The following is an 18,303-nucleotide window of genomic DNA, read 5'->3' on the forward strand; positions in this document are numbered from 1 at the left end:
TTAGATTTTAAGTCCAGCGCAAATCAAGATTCGAAATTCTTGGAATCACATGCAGACGGCGAAGCTATCGTTGCATGAGTCAGATTATCACATGCATATATACGACAATGTCATAGAGTCACTTCAGAGCTCAGTGGTGAGGGGACACAGAACGTGTAGTGTAGGTGAGAGTAGATGCGCTTCTCCGGTCTCTGCGCTGTTGCTGGTGCGCTGTCGTCAATGGCTTGGTCACGTTCGAAAACGATGGACATGTGTGTGTGTGTGTGTGTGTGTGTGTGTGTGTGTGTGTGAGAGAGAGAGAGAGAGAGAGAGAGAGAGACAGAGAGAGAGAGAGAGGACTACGAACAGAGTTGGATATTCATTGCAGAGTAGGTTAAGTTGCATAGATCTGCGCTTAGTGCCGTAGACTTTTGTCACGAAGAATACCATAGCACACACCGTACTGCAATATATCAAATCAAATCATACGATGCGGTTTATTATATGATAGTGTATAATGCGTCGCGACACAACAGAGCAGTGTTAGTATACATCCCACATCCATCCCACATCCATTCTACATCCACTGTTACTCAACTAATAATAACCATCCACGTTTTTAATGTTCGGTGATATATGTTCGGATAAAAGTCAACATTCCCACGCAGATACAGAGGCGTAGGGTGGGTTTTTGGCTCCCCCTTCTTAATCGCAACATATCTTCGACTACAGCAAACACGCGTATATAGAGAGGCCACCCTGCGTGGTCCACGACTCCTGCACACCTCATCCTACATCGCCTGCATACTAATGAAAACAAAAATTGTTATTGTTGTTGGCCTGAATGAGCGAGCTTACAATCAAAAGCGCTGTAGTAGTGCTATCCATTTTTTTAAACTTTCAGACTACATCGTCTAATTCTTCTTTTAAATCTTTTTGAGAAGGCATGATATAATTTGGAAATATTTGGCAGCTATTTTTAGCAAGTTGAACGACCGCACAGAGACTCGTTAGGTTTGCGACCGCATAGTGACTTCGTTGTTGCTTAGCACCAGGTCAACGGACCTGGGATTAAAAGTATTCCAGTTTTTAGAATTTTTTTTTCAGGTTTTTCTTTTAAAAGGAGGAAGTATTTATTAATACATTAAATCAATGTTTTTTCCTTATTTAAGAGGGTAGGGGTTTATTTGAGAAGTAAAAAAAAAAAAGAAAACAAACGGCTGTTATTTCTAACAGGTAGAAATTCTTTTGTTGGTTGGTAGAAGCTCAGACGCGAACTGTTCCCGCTTTGATCCAAATGAAATCACTTCCCTTATTTGACAAAAATACTTAGAAAAAGCAAGAAAGTTATGACACCGTATTGTAAGCTTCTCTACAATTCAAGGTTATTGATGTAATGTTTTTTTTTGGTGGGGAGAAAGGGCAAGAACGAAGCAACCTTCAAGTTCACTCTCTCATAAATGTAAATCCCCCCCTCTCCCACTGTTTATATATTTATTTATAATAGTGGTTCATGCATGCTTCTGTGCGGGTTTTTTTAAATAAATAAGTATGTTACCGTACGCGTGCAAATCAACCTAAGTTTATTTAACCCCTCCCCACCATCCAATTCGTCCCCCCTTACAGTTATTCTCGCTCTCTCTCTCTTTTTCTCTCTCTCTCTCTTTCTCTCTCTAGTCCTCTCGTTGGTGTTCACTTTGTTTATATTAATGGACCAATAGGCATTTTAGTGAAACAAAAAAGACATGTTCAGACTGACTTTCTGAAAAGTGACTGAGATTTATTTACATCCACCACAACGTAACGACGTCTGCACAGCCTCATCAATTCTTTTCCCCTTGTCTCTCTGTAACCCCTTCATAAATCATATTCGTTCTACTTACTTTCCTTCACCTTTTATTTTCTTCATTTTCGCTACACCATCTTCCTTCTACCCTCGTTCTCTCCCTGCCCCCGATTTTCTTCTTCTTCTTCTTCTTCTTCTTCTTCTTCTTCCTTTATCCTCTTCTACTCTTCTCCTTCTTTCCTCCTCCTCAACTTCGTCCCCCCTCGCCGCCTCTCTCGCTCTCATTATCTATCCTCTTCTGTATTATGTCCGTCTCTCTCTCTTTCTTTAAATCGTTCCATTTTCTACTCTCTTTCTGACCATTTTCTTTCTCCCTTTCTTTTTTTGCATTTGCCTCTTTTCCTCGAATTTTCTCCTTGTTCGTTCTCAGTCTATTGTTATATATTTTTTTCTACCTCCATACTCTTTCTTCTTTTTATTCAGTCTTTCACTTTCTCTTCTTACCTCACTTCATTCACTCTGTCTGACTGTCTCTCTCCGAGAGTCACTCAGCCCGCAGTGCTCGTCTCCTTCACCACCACCACCACCACCACCATCAATATCAATACACACACATTTGCTAGCTCTCACCACCACCACTACTACTACTACTACTATTTCATCGGCAAACACGGCTTCCCATCGGTACTAGAGTTGTTATTGTTACTTCCTCGAGAAGCCAGCATTAACGGCCGATGCGATACTACTATAGAGTCACTTAGTAGTTAACAGATTTGCTATTGCACCGGCATATCAAGTCGGCTGCAGGAAGGCCCTAACTACACGGAGCTAGCTCCACGCGGCTCTTACAACAAGGATCAAAGGAGATTAGTCTGTATAATATATTATTATCGTAGTAAGAATCGGACATACTTTGCTGGTTTAGCCTACATTTTTCAGGTAAGATACTTATTTCTGTCTTTCTTTTTCTTTTGTCAGTCGTGTGCCAGAGCGCACTGTACACCCAAATGCACGCATACATACAATTTGGCGCTCACTTTGTCGTATATTGCTGGTTGTCTCATTCAGAGAATATAAACATGATGATACATAAAGGGTGGGTGGGGTGAGATAATTTATACGCGTACACTGAAATGAAAAGTAAATTTCGAATGGTCTCAAGCTGTGGTAAGTGTATTCGGAGCACAAAAAACATTCTTACATAATGTAGATATGTTTATTTGTTGTTCATGTGTGAGTTGGCGGCCCTCATTTTCTCTTTTATACAATTTTCTGATTGTGTACGTGTAACAAATAAATAAAGCAAAGATATGTTACTGTGACCGAAGAAAGGGAAAAAAATCTGACAGTCATTCTTCGATTAACAGGGTAGATCTAACATCACACACACACACACACACGCACACATTCTTTCTCCCTGCTTTTTCTTCCTCTCACACACATTCTCTGCTCTCTCTTTCTCTCTCTGACACGCACACATTCTCTCTCTCTCTCTGACACACACACTCCTGTAAAGAGTGTGTGTTAAAGTTGAAGTATATATATATATATATATACATTTGTATTTCCCGAAATACTCAGGTGAGAAGCGTGTATTTAACAAGCACCTACAAAGCTTAGTACACTCGAGAACGTCTGTATTGTGTGTTGCGCGTACTACTGTGTATGATGGGGTACATACATCTATCCTGCCAGGTGAGGGAGTGACACTCTAGGGTACGGACAGTTACATCACAGAATAGCAAGCAGGTTGCTACCTGCGCGGAGCGTGCACTGAGATACACATAGCTTACCTGTTCAGACGAAGCGACTATAGATTTATGCGTGTGACATTAAAAATTTCAAACGTGGATTTTCCTGAACTCGATCTAATTAGAATATTTAAAAGAGCATGCACTTACAAGTGTATGTAAATGTGTTTATATGGGTTCGAATCGTCTCTGAATTTCATTTTTCTTTCATTTTCACTCTCTATCCTCTCTTTATTACATTCTTTCCTGTAAATCTCTCTCTCTCTGCATTCATAAATGCCAAACATGCAGATTCTTCTACGAGCAAGTTTTATTGTTTTATTTTAAAATGTTTGTAGTTTGGGGCATAAAAACAAGATGTTATTTTGTCTGTGCATTGTTTTTTTTTTTTAGTTACATAATTTGACAATGTTTTATGAAAAAATAGCATGTTTGCATCTTGAGAAAGATATAGTTTGTTATGTTTATGTTTATTCTTTCGGTATTTATTTTTGTACAATGTGTGTTTGTCTATATATTAGTATATGCACAGAAACACACAAACTTACGTACGTGCACACTGAACGTGTCCATTGAGATCTTCAAATGCAGCGTACGCGCATCCACGGATACGCGCTAATTTTGTTCGGATGTTGTGAACGATGCACGTAAATGTCTACACGCACACACACACGTATCTTATTACAGTATCTCTCTTGTGTACATGCACGCACACACACACACGCACATATATTTATACATATAATCAATACTTCTTAAAATGACACAAGTCAATCGCCGTTCAACGCAATTTATAATTCATAAAACTATAATGGCTTCCCCACATTTTTCCCCTCAACAGTTGCTCATTTTAAACTGAAATTAATACAAAACAAGCACTGCCGTGAATCCTTTTTTCGTGGTAGGTACTTCGACTAACGGAACTTGTTGACCGTAGTATCCTGTCTTTCGTGCTCCCATTCTTGTTACTTTTTCCTCCACCCATTATAATTCATCATCGGATTCCTATTTTGTATATATTAAACACTTATGTCGACATCTCAATCCTTAAACCAAGTCCCTCCGAAATTCTCGCTCTCTCTCTCCCCATCTTATACATTCCTAACTACTACTAAGTTGCACGAGGGACTCTTTGCGATGGTGCTTGAGATAGCAGCCAAATCTCCCTCAAATTATTTCCTACTATCTTGAAAAAAGGAAGAACAAAGGTATTGGATAAATCTAGATAAAACGATACAAAAAAAAAACAAAGCAAAAAGAAAAAAAAAGAGAAACAAAAACAAAAAGCTTAAATTGTCAGAACTGGAATGTTTTTCATCGTAGGATTCTAAGAAAAAAAGAAAATGAAAGGAAAAGGAAATCTGCTAACATCGAGCCATTTAGGGTAGTCGCTGAACCAACTAGAAATAGCAGCCAAATATCTCCCAAACCACACTATACCGGTCGAAAGTAAAGAATACGTACACCCGGTGGTTAAGGTTTAGGCTTAGGGTTTAGGGTTAGGGTTAGGGTTTAGGCTTAGGGTTTAGGGTTAGGGTTTTTGTTACGCCTAAAACGAGTGGTGCATGTATTCTTTACCTCCGCCCTATTCCGTAATGGAACAAAAAGGGACGCAATGAATAGCGAAATACGGACGGGGATTAGTATACCTAAAACAGGCGTGACGGCCATGGCTGGAATGTCGTTAATCTGTCGGAAAGGGCTGTCTTGAAAGGTAAACAACAATTACCAGCAACCTGTAAGGATTCCAACCGAGCTTTATCAGTAGGAACTTCTATTGTTAGTCCTTCATACCTCATCTAGAATAACCTAAGTGTAAAAGACTGCTTTCCTGGAACTGTTTTCCCCACCAACATTTTCTGTTAACTTACCCTTTTTTGTTAACGAAAAATATCGTCTTTATTTTAAAACCGTCAGTCTGTGTATATGTGTGTGTGTGTGTGTTTGCGTGTGTGAGTTTATGCAAATGTATTCAAATACGTTTTTTCTGGTATTTCTTGCGTGAATAATTTGTGAAGAATAGTGTATTCAAAGAAACTGTGACTGTTCCGTTGAAAATGTGTCATGTCTAAGTGGTTAATTATCTAATATACCGTAAATGTATTATATCAGACACAGAGAAACAGATACACACACACACGCACACAACAACACACACACAATAGACACTGTCAGTCATCTGCCTCTACAGAATTTTGAACATATTCACCTGTATAATGCAACAGGTGTGTGTGTGTCTGTAAGTATAATGGTAAATCCAGATATCAATAAATTCAGAATAAATTATATACATTCATATGTTGTATGTATGTTTGTAGGAATATTTGTATGTGTGTATATGTATGCATACATACATACATGCATACATACATACATATATATATATATATGTATGTATGCATGTATGTATGTATGTATGCATGTATGTATGTATATATGTATTATATACTTATATATATATGTGTGTGGAAAGAGAGAGAGAGAGAGAGAGAGCTGCGTGGTTAAGAAGTTTGCTTCCCAGCCTGGATTTTGAGTTCGCTCCCGATATGTTGTCATCTTGGGTAAATGTGTCCTGTTATAGCCCCAATTTATAGATGTATGTCCCTACAGGCTATCGTAGAAGAAACTGAAAGAAGCCTATCGTTTCCTTTCCTGAGCGTTTGCTAATTTATTACATGTACCACGTCCTCGCGTTTTTTTTTGTGTTCGTTATTTTGGGGATTTACTATATATATATATATATATATGTATGTATATATATGTATGTATGTATGTATGATGTAATGTTTGTATGCATGTGTGTGTGTGTTGGCGAAGTTTGTTTCGCACCAATGACTTCCTAGATTCCACCTCGCTTCGGTAAACCTATTTACAATGCCCTCCGGTTTAGAGAATCTGGGTGGGCGGAAATTATGCAGAGTCCAGTAAAACGAACAACAATTCAAAAACCTTGACGCACAAATCTAACCCTAATTCTTTTCCTGTGGATTTCCTTAAGGCTACAAACACGTGTACCCTTAAGGAAATTCAGATACTTTGCATGCTCCTTCAATGAATAAGGCTGTGTAATTAATAAAAACAAAGTGGATGGTGCCAAGTCATCAAAATTGATGTGAGAATCCAACGCGCGCGCGTGTGTGTGGCTTAGTGGTTAGGATGCTGCGCGGGCAATGTTGATTTGATTGAGAGATTGAGCTAATGCACAGTACAAACATTTGGTCACCATAAACAAATCATGCGTGCAGGTTTTTCAGAACCCTCTTCTATCGTCAGTAAAACGATCCACAACGAAATATGTATGTATGTATGTATGTATGTGCGTGCGTTTATATTTTGTATATGATTATATGGATTCATATGCATATATACTATGCATTTATATATGTGTATATGTGTGCATGTATATAAATATATGTAGGTATGCATGTATGCATGTGTGTCTGCTCTCTCACACATACTCGCGCGCATACTATCAGCGTGCTTATTGAAAATTCAGTGATGAATGTTCAGTTTTCTAGTTATGTTGCAGCAAACTATAACAGAAGGGATTAATTGAATAAAAAGTCATGCCTCTCCACAGCCATCTTATTATTATTTTGTGGTAATAATGGTAACAAAAATAAAAAATATACGTGCCAAATATCTATATATATATCTAACAATATACGCATGTATTTGAAGTTAAATTTACGCATATTTCTCGGTTCTCGGCTACCTTATAATAGTTTTAAGTGATTCCACGAATTGCAGACATAGTGAAAGTATCACAGTTCAGCAAACGATTGATCTGTTTTAAATTTACAGGAAATTCAGGCAGAATGAAAGTACCAGAGCTGTTAATTTCCTTTTGAGAATGTGTCTGTAAACACACACGTAGAACAAAAACCAAACATGCAAACGCTCACGTCCATGCTTTTATGCACACGCGGGGCAACATCTGATACCTCCACCCCCATTTCATACGTATGTATCTTTTTTACTTGTTTCAATCATTGGACTACGGCCATGATGGGGCACGACCTTGAAAGATTTAGTCGAAAGAAATCGCCCCTAGTACTTTTTTTTTCTTTTAAGCATGGTACTTGTTCTATGGGGACCGTTTGCTGAGCCGCTAAGTTATACAAAGAAACACTTAGATATAACATACATACACACACTCACTCATACTCATACACTCACACAAACACACTCACACACACACTCACAAACACACGCGCACACACACACACACAGACACACACACACACACACTTCTTTCAGTTTCCATCTACTATATCCACTGTTAAGGCTTTGCTTGGCCAAGGCTATAACAGAAGACATTTACCCAAGGTGCCCTGCAGTGGGTGTTGCACAGTGGGACTGAACCCAAGACCACATGGTTGGAAAGCAAGCTTTTCCACCAAACAACCATGCCTGCATATATATGTGCATAACACAGTTTATATATTTATATGCATACATTTATTAATTTGCGTGCATGAATTTATGTAGAATGCTTGAATGCATTCATTCCCAAAGGATAGAAAGTAAAATATTTTTACACTGGAAGTTTTGGCTGATGAAACTAATTTTCTTGAATAATGCACCAGTTTTGGGGCTATAGAACTCTTCAAGAACACATTGTTGCATTTCCTGCGTTCATATTTATGTTTCTTACACTGGTTAGAATATCCAGCATCAAACAGTTGACAGTGACATCTAGGAGACAGATGACCCAAAGCAAACAAAACTACTCACTTTGTAATTTTAACAAGTAACACATACAAGACGTATGTCTATGTGTGTTTGCTTGTGTACATACACTGTGTATGCATGCAGGTATTTGTGCTTGTGTGTATATGCATGCATATATATGTGCATGTGTCTCTGTGTTTATATAATATAAATATACATATATATTATATATATATAAAGTAAAGACCCCCCCCCCCCCATCGGTCATGAATGACTATGAGATTGCACCTAGAAAGTTCCCCTCCAAGGCACAAGTTCAGGCAAGTTTGTTTATGGAAGACCAGCAGTTGCCCATTGCATACCAGCCCCCCCTCTCTCTCCATGCCATTGATGTTGTCCAATGAAAACGCTGATACAGTGACGTCACAACTCATTTCTACAGCTGAGTGAACTGGCGCAACATGAAATAAAGTATCTTGCCCAAGAATACAATACACAACCCAAACTAGGAATCAAACTCACACCCTCACAATTGTAAGCCTGATGCTTTAACCTCTGTGCAATGTGCCTTCACATTATATATATATATAATGAGTCAAGTACATCAATGTCAAAATAAAAATCAAATGGAAATTGTAATTGTGATACCTGTGCCAGAGGCACGTAAAAAGCACCATCTGAATGTGGCCGATGTCAGCGCTGCCTTGACTAGCTTCCGGTGGGACGTAAAAAGCACCAACCGATTGTAGCCATTGCCATTCTCCTCTGGCCCCTGTGCCAGTGACATGTAAAAAGCACCCACTACCCTCATGGAGTGGTTGGCGTTAGGAAGGGCATCCAGCTGTAGAAACACTGCCAGATCAGACTGGAGCCTGGTGCAGCCTCCTGGCTTCCCAGAGCCCCAGTCGAACCGTCCAACCCCTGCCAGCATGGAAAACGGGTGTTAAACGATGATGATGATGATGATGAGATATATATATATATATATATATATATATACAGACACACTCACACACATACACACACACACACATACACACACACACTCACACACACACATCATGAATTTATGCACCCACTCACCCTGTCCAATCCTTACCATTTCTCTTACATTCAGCTCACTGCAACTTGAGGACATTCCCTGACACATCTTAGCCACCATCTTCTCTTTCACACCCAGGTATCTCCTCTACAGCAAGACACCTGTTTCTGTGCCTCTATCATACTTTTAACTCTCATCAGATTGGGACAAAGCCATCTTCTTGAATATTACATAGCCCCCTCGGTTGAAGGGTCTTCTCTTGCAAGTTACTTGGTGACCTCACTGATACTGGGGGTCACATAAAAAAGCACTTACTACATTCGGTAAAGTGGTTGGCATTAGGAAGGGCATCGACTAAAGGCGGTGCTCCAGCATGGCCACAGTCAAATGACTGAAGCAAGTAAAAGAGTAAAAGAGTTACTAGATCCTTCCATATTCTTCATTGTTTTCTAAATTAAACGAAATTTAGGGAGGTTGGTTTCTGAGAAATATGATCACAAAAAGATCAACTGGCTCAAAGAAACAAAAAAAAAAAATGAAAGGAAAACCCTTTATAGTAGCTTTCTTGGAAATGACAGGCTAGCATTCTGCAGGCTCTGTTGTTCACTTGGGAATGTGGTCAATTAGCAATCAATATAGGCAGGGCTCATGACACAGCAGTAGGGCTTATTGATCTTCTGTATATCAAAATGGCAGATACTTTGCACCCTCTAATATCGTTCATATTAAAACATTTTAAATCTACATTAAAACACCTTTAACATTTCAACATAGATATTGAGCTGTCCACAAGAAAGAGTGAGAAGATGAGCCTCAATGCAGTCTTAGGGAACAGAATGATGATCAGAAATTTGTGTAATTATTGTCCCATATACATACAACAATGTATTGAGTTAATGTATCCTATGGAACAACTGTGTGGTTGTATTTGCCTTTGGCACTTACTTCATTACTGGGTAAAATGGAAGTTGTATTCTCTATTGAATCTTCAGCCAGTTTAGCTTACACTTAATGACAAGCTGGCTTTCATCTTCTGACCTGCATACTTTTTGTTTTTCAGAATGTAATTATGTAACAAAGCCACGGAAGATACAAATAAATTAATTCCATACAAGAATATACATTTATTCTTGCTCTAACTTAATTTAGAAGGTACATGCTCCGATTAAGACATGTGAGCTTGACAACTGACTCCTCGTCGTTGTCGTCGTCGTCGTCGTCATCAGCTTAATCACAGTTATTATTCGTCAGGTGGTGCTAATTGATGTCAAATTGTTTGTTAATAACATTAAAGACAAACCGAGGCGATTCTTAAGTTCTAGAGCAAAATAGAAAAAAAAAAAAATACATGTCAACATATAACTATCTATCCTCAAATAAAGATGGTTTTGATGCTGCGGCCCCACTATTACAATGTGGTTTGGGCAGCCAGCAGGTTAAAGGACTGCATGACCTATATGCCTGGCCCTGCACAAAAGGAGGTGCTGCCATAAAAGTCATCTGGTTTACCCCATCTTTCTCCCTCAATGAGAAAACCTGCACGTTAAGGGTCACCTGCTGCAGAAAAACTGCGTCGTTTAAACTTCATCTGACCCATGCAAACAGGATGGGTCAGAATGAATGTAATGGATGATAAAGAGTCTCATGAATTCCATTCTCTTTCTCTCATCTTTTATACATATACATATATATATATATGTATATATGTATATACAGACACATATACATACACATACTTTATATATATATATATATATATATATATATATATATATTTAAACATATTTATGCATATACATATATATATGTATCTGTGTATCTTTCATTAATTTCTAGTGATATTTATATTTGATTATACTGAAGTATTTTAGCAACACTGTTTTTTTAAATTATATCTTTACATTTATCTGATAGATATATTTGTTAATTTTGTTAATAGCTGTTGCTATAACAACAGACACGTAATTCTAAAGATGTTGGGACACAGACTTAAAGTGGATGTTTCAATCTGTTAGAGCAGGCTGCTGAAAGCCCTTTCAGTGACATCAAAAAACAACTAGTCTTGTCATATTTGTTCTGCTTGATAGGGACACATGAATAGCTATGTGGTTAAGAGGTTTGCTTTGCAACTATTGAACCATGGGTTCATCTTAGTGTGTAGTACTTTAGGTAAATGTCTTCGAACAAAGTTTTGAGTTGATCAAATATTTAAGAGTGAAATTTGGTTGATGTAATCAGTGTGGAAGTCTTATAAATATATTGGTAGCAAATTTAATCTGATACCTTACTGGTTTAAAATCCAAATGTACTTTGACAACTTCATATTCAAAGATCTAATAATAGGCTTAGATATTACAAAAGATTTTTTAATAATTATAAAAGTCACTAATGGCACTTCACTCATTCCATCAATTCAGAAGTTAAGGAAATATTTACTGAGTTAGAAATAGGCAACCAGATTAAATATTTAGTTTTTGATGACCTTACATTACATTGAAGGATCACAAACAGAATTTTTTTTAATAATCAACCATGTATGTTAATTAAATCCAACAAGTTAAGGATAGTGAATAAAAGTACTTTAGACACTGTTATTGTTGAAATTTAATAAACAATGTATTTAACATGATGGAAGAACAGTATTTGTATTATTAATTAGTTTAATAGTATTAGTAATAAGCATCTTTATAAATTTATCCAGTTTGATATAATTGAATTATATTCATTAATAGTTAAATTGTTGCTCAAAAAAGCATTTTTTCTGACTTTACCAAGAATTATATTTCAATTCTGATAACAAAATCTTCATGTTTGCAAGAAGATCGTCACTTTCTTTCGATAATGATCTATGGATAAAGAAGAATAACGCTAATTATTTTGATGTAGTAATGGATAGAGTAGATTCTGCTGAAATTTGTGAGTGTATTGGTTTTTGTATTTTATATCTATTTATTAAATTTGATAAATTACTGTGTGATTTATATCAAGATGACTGGCTAATTACAACCTAAGTTATGAATGCTCAGGATTGAGTTCTAAGTGATTTAATGAATTATACGTAAACATTACTGTTGAGACAAATTTACGCATCTGATTATTTTTTTAAAGTTTTACTTTAAATTCAACTGGAAACAAATGCTCACCATTTAGGAAGTGAAATGAAGAATTACAGTTCATTAAATAATGCTTCAAATCACGTGCCTGCTATTAATTATTTCTTGAAAAATGTTAGTAAATGATTATCCAGTATTATTCATCTTATATCTTTCTCCAGAAAGACAGCATCTTATTATAATAAAGTGCTGAAATGCAGTGGCTTTAAGGATAATATTAAATTCATAAATAATGATATAAGTTCTCAGATGCATAAAAATAGTAAACAGAATTTTGTTTAATTCTTTATTCAGTTATAATGTGAATATACTTTTTGCTAAGCATTTCTGTAACTTATTAGATAAGTACTTTTTAACAGCATAAGCAATGAGATTTGGGATGTAACATGATTTTGCTGCATAAGTAGAAAATATTAACTTTAAAAATCAGAAACAGCTAATACATCCAATTTCAGTTTGTGGAACTGTTTGAACAGTGTAAATAATTTACTTGTTTTGGAATGAATAGTTTATTGTGCAAAAGTATTTACATTGACAATAATTCAGTTTCTATGAATTGTATTTGGTTGATTGAGAAACCATTCAAGTTAAGATTCAGTCAACATTAGTATGCTTTCAGAAATCTTGAAAGATTTTTTTTTGACATGTTTACTTTAAGAAATAATTATATTGAAAATTATAAAATAATGTGGAAGTATATTGAAAGGTGCTTAACTTTATAATGAGACTAATGTATAATTGTATGATTGCTCATCTTTGCAGGCAAAGATAAAGTGAGCAGTATGGCCATTCATACATTTCCTAAAACTCTATTGTTGTTGCTTAGCTTCATATCTGCTCTAATCCAGCAAATTCATGACCAGAGCTTTTCCAGCATGACCATTCTGTTTTATTTATCTGAGAACTAGTGAATGCAGCAATACATTGTTTAATGTATTCTTCCTTATATAAAATGAATGATGAGGTATTATTCGAGGGAAATTTGGCTGCTATTTCTAGCAGTTTGAGTGCAACAGTGTATATATTCCATTCTCTCGGCTTATTTCCCAATGTTTTTAGAAGGTATAACTGAATTCATTGTCCATGCTGGCATGGGTTGGACAGTTTGACCAGGGCTGGCCAGCTGGGAGGCTGCACCAGACTCCAGTCTGATTTGGTATGGTTTCTACAGCTGAATGCCCTTATATATATATATATATATATATATATATGTATCATCATAATCATCATTTAACATCTGCCTTCCATGCTAGTATGGGTTGAACAGTTTGACAGGAGCTGGCCAGGTAGAAGACTACCCCAGGCTACTGTGTCTGTTTTGGCATGGCTTTTATGGCAGGATGTCCTTCCTACTCGATGAACCACCTATACATGGCTGTTGCTGAAAAATAATCAAATATATTATAACAATTATAAAGAACAATCTTCTATAATAGTATTTGCATATAAACTCAGTGACTCAAAGCTGGTGTGCTGTGCAGAAACAAATGTTGTGATCTTCTCTTAAAGACTGTTATCCTCCATCCTTGTTTTATAATATCCTTATATGTATGATGTATGATGTATCTATGTATATATATTTATATATCTTTTTTTTTTTTCATTACTTGCTAGCATTTGTTTTGGTAGAACAGTTTCTATTATAACTGCGGGGTAGAAGGAGAGAAATTCTTAAAATTGTAACATGAATTTTCATTGCATAATTCATTCTGATATTTAACTCTGACTAATTCATGTGTATACATACATACACACATACATACATATATATACACACACACATACATACACATACATATATATATGTATATAACTATATTATATATATATATATATATATATGTATATATATATATATGTATGTATAATGCATATATATATGTATATATAAATATATAGATTCAAAATTGAATTTGGCACTTAAGTTTAGGCACCAGAATATAGTATGGTATTATCCAAACAATTCCAAAAACAAGGTGATTGCTCTGCATTTTGCATTTAATGTAATGCTCGCATTACTTAAATAAATGGAGTAGCATGAAACGTGCGTACTGCAACAACCTTATAAATATATATGTATATTTGTGTGTTGCATGTGTGTATATTTATATATATGTATATATATATACATTCATACATACATATATCTATATTTACACACACACACACACACCCACACCCATCGACATGTATGCACGCATTCATACACACAGACAGATGCATGCAATCATCATGACCAACTCTGACACTTCATGACTGGGAAGCAAACGTTATCATCACTCAGCCATTGACATTCATTCATACACATCATCATCATCATCATCGTTTAACGTCCGCTTTCCATGCTAGCATGGGTTATACATATATATATATATGCACGTGTGTGTGTGTGTATTTGTGTGTATGCCTGTGTATATGTGTATTTCTGTGTGTGTGTGTATGTGTGTGTGTATGCTGGCTTGGATTGATACAGTTATTCCTTACATGAGTATACTCATGAATAAATTTGCAGGGCTATAAATTACAAGATGAACAAAAATGTAAGAAAAGAGAAACTAAGTGAAGAAATATATTCATATTTAAATTGCTTCTGATTGATAAATGTTTGAGAGACATCTCTGAAGAATCTTAACAGCAGACAGCAATTCTCTTTATAGCTGCTGATCATTGTCTGCAAATGACTCAGTCTGACTTTTGTTGAACATGTTGTTGCTGTGTAACTTAATGAACTCTCTTTAAGCAAATATATTTGAAAGAAGCTAATGATATGTAGCTTTGGCAGTGTCAGTTTGGGTTGGATGTTAAATTTTTGACACTGTTAGAGAACAAACAATCTCATTACATTGTGGAAAACTTGAACTGAAAGTTTTGGAAAAACATGGTTTTGTCCTATCAAGTATAGCATTTAAACTGGCCATACCCAGTCATAATCTTTTTGTTTTATGTTCAAACTGGCCAGATCTGGCCTCTCATGCCTATGCTATGATGTCCTTTTAAAAAGCATAGGCGCAGGAGTGGCTGTGTGGTAAGTAGCTTGCTTACTAACCACATTGTTCCAGGTTCAGTCCCACTGCGTGGCACCTTGGGCAAGTGTCTTCTACTATAGCCTCGGGCCGACCAAAGCCTTGTGAGTAGATTTGCTAGACGGAAACTGAAAGAAGCTCGTCGTATATATGTATATATATGTGTGTGTGTGTGTGTGTGTGTGTGTGTGTGTGTGTGTGTGTGTTTGTGCATCTGTGTTTGTCCCCGCAACATTGCTTGACAACCAATGCTGGTGTGTTTACATCCCCGTAACTTAGCATTTCGGCAAAAGAGACCGATAGAATAAGTACTAGGCTTACAAAGAATAAGCTCTGGGGTCGATTTGCTCAACTAAAGGTGGTGCTCCAGCATGGCTGCAGTCAAATGACTGAAACAAGTAAAAGAGTAATCGCATCATGGAAGTCTCAAAGCTATGAGATAATGTATGATTTCTTGAAAATGATGTGATTAAAGGTGCATTACATTTGACAGAATGTATATACTTGAAATAAGGTGATGAAATGTAAATTTGAGTATATCAGTTAGGATTGAATTTCAGATTTTGGACAGTGATTTAGTCTGAGCCATCTCATTTTCTCTTTGTGGAAAAACTAGTTCCCTGTTAAAGTGATGCAAATAGGTTTCTTCTAGAATGTATAACATTGTGTAACACGATTTTTGTCCTTGGGTAGTAATTATTTCCTTTTCGCTTACTCCTAGAAAATATGAAAAAGGGCTAATATTTCCTTTAAACATTGCTTTTTTTACATTTATCCAAACCCCAAAGAATCCCTCTCAACACATGGCTATGATGCTCCCCCACTACTCCTGCTCATGATCAGAGATGCATGCATTGTCAGCCACTAACAGACATGCTTAAGTGGTTAAAGTCAAGCAACTGACAAGAAAATCATTGGTCATTAGAAGGATATTCACTATAACAATATTTCTGCTTCAGCAAGGCAGCGAACTAGCAGAAACATTAGCACGCCAGGCGAAGTGCTTAGCGGTATTTCGTCTGTCTTTATGTTCTGAGTTCAAATTCCATTGAGGTCAACTTTTCTTTTCATCCTTTTGGGGTTGATAAATTAAGTACCAGTTGTGTACTGGGGTCGATCTAATTGACTGCCCCCCCACCCTCCAGAAATTTAGGGCCTTGTGCCTAGAGTAGAAAAGAATATTTCTGCTTCAGCAACTCAGCACTGAATCTGTCTGAAATGTAATGGAAAATGGGTCAGTTTCAAAACAATGATGTCCAGGTCACAAGAGCAAAGTTTGAAGGGAATAGTAGTCATTTCCTTTGATTTCTAGATAGAAACCAATAGGAAATAACACTAACCAAGGACACACACACACAAAAAAAAAAAAAATAAGAGCACAAATTATACATGTATTCTGCTGCATTGAGAAAAGCAAGCAGCAACGTAGAATATTTAATTTTGGTTATCAAACTCTTTGATCTGAATATTGTCTCACCCATGCTGACATGAAAGACGGGTGGTGGTGGTGATGGTGGTGGTGGTGATGATGATATGTTTATATTATGTTTCATCAAATTCTCACATTTATATAAATTTTGGGGTCAGTATGTAAATGGATACACTACCTAAATATCACCTGATCCGAAGATTGTTATGTCAAGGTGACACTAATTACAATATTTAGGACACATAAGAGGTGCAGCAACATCAAAGGCAGGTTAACTAGCAAGTTAGTTTTTGTTTGTGGCAGATGTTCAGGTGCAATAAAGACTGCAAACAAACAGGAAACAACTTCTATCTCATTCCAGGGTGAAAAACTAGAGGTAGTCGATAGCTTCCGCTATCTGGGCGACCAAGTTAGTAGTGGGGGTGGGTGCGCTGAAAGTGTAGCTGCTAGAATAAGAATAGCCTGGCCAAAGTTTAGAGAGCTCTTACCCCTGCTGGCGACAAAGGGACTCTCACTCAGAGTAAAAGGCAGACTGTATGACGCATGCGTACGAACAACCATGCTACATGGCAGTGAAACATGGGCTGTAACTGCTGAGGACATACGTAAGCTCGCAAGGAATGAAGCCAGTATGCTCCGTTGGATGTGTAATGTCAATGTGAATACCCGTCAGAGTGTAAGTATCTTGAGAGAAAAGCTGAACATTAGAAGCATCAGTTGTGGCGTGCAAGAGAGACGATTGCGCTGGTATGGACATGTGGTGAGAATGGAGGAGGATAGCTGCGTGAAAAAGTGCCACACCCTAACAGTTGAGGGAACCCGTGGAAGAGGTAGGCCCAGGAAGACCTGGGCTGAGGTGGTGAGGCAAGACCTTCGTACATTGGGCCTCACCGAGGCGATGACTACGGACCGAGACCTTTGGAAATGGGCTGTGCGTGAGAAGACCCGGCAAGCCAAGTAAGATCGTTGCCAGTGCCCCTGGACTGGTTCTTGTGCGGGTGGCACATGAGATGCACCATTTTGAGCGTGGCCGTTGCCAGTACCGCCTGACTGGCTCCTGTAGGATTTTCGAGCGAGATCGTTGCCAGTGCCCCTGGACTGGCTTGTGCGGGTGGCACATAAAAGACACCATTTCGAGCGTGGCCGTTTTCGTGCGGGTGACACATAAAAGCACCCACTACACTCTCTGAGTGGTTGGCGTTAGGAAGGGCATCCAGCTGTAGAAACTCTGCCAAATCAGACTGGAGCCTGGTGTTGCCATCCGGTTTCACCAGTCCTCAGTCAAATCGTCCAACCCATGCTAGCATGGAAAGCGGACGTTAAACGACGATGATGATGATGATGATGATGTTTATATAACTAATGCATTTCACTGTTGTCTGTTGTGCTATCGATGCTTCAGTTGTGAAAGTGTGGCAGAGTGGGCCAGAAAGATAAAAAAGTGTCATTAGAATGAAAATACAAAAAAACAAAACAAAACTAATAAGCAGCATCTATTTGTGATGG

General features: G+C 37.3%; 1 protein-coding gene across 5 annotated transcripts in view; it reads left to right on the plus strand.

Annotated features, from left to right (window-relative positions):
- Positions 1-332: 332 nt before the first annotated feature.
- The window catches only part of LOC106881073 (organic cation transporter protein), a 322,600-nt gene continuing 304,629 nt past the window's right edge, over positions 333-18,303 (plus strand). For 3 of the 5 annotated variants that reach the window (XM_052968543.2, XM_052968540.2, XM_089354505.1), the window contains exon 1: positions 1,755-2,704. The gene's annotated coding sequence lies outside the window, so the exon portion shown is untranslated. Of the gene's footprint in view, positions 2,705-18,303 lie in introns of all 5 variants that reach the window. The other 2 variants (XM_052968537.2, XM_052968538.2) reach the window with 2 other exon arrangements.

The sequence above is a fragment of the Octopus bimaculoides genome, chromosome 6 (genome assembly GCF_046866305.1).
Source record: "Octopus bimaculoides isolate indiv1 chromosome 6, ASM4686630v1, whole genome shotgun sequence".
Lineage (NCBI taxonomy): Eukaryota > Metazoa > Mollusca > Cephalopoda > Octopoda > Octopodidae > Octopus > Octopus bimaculoides.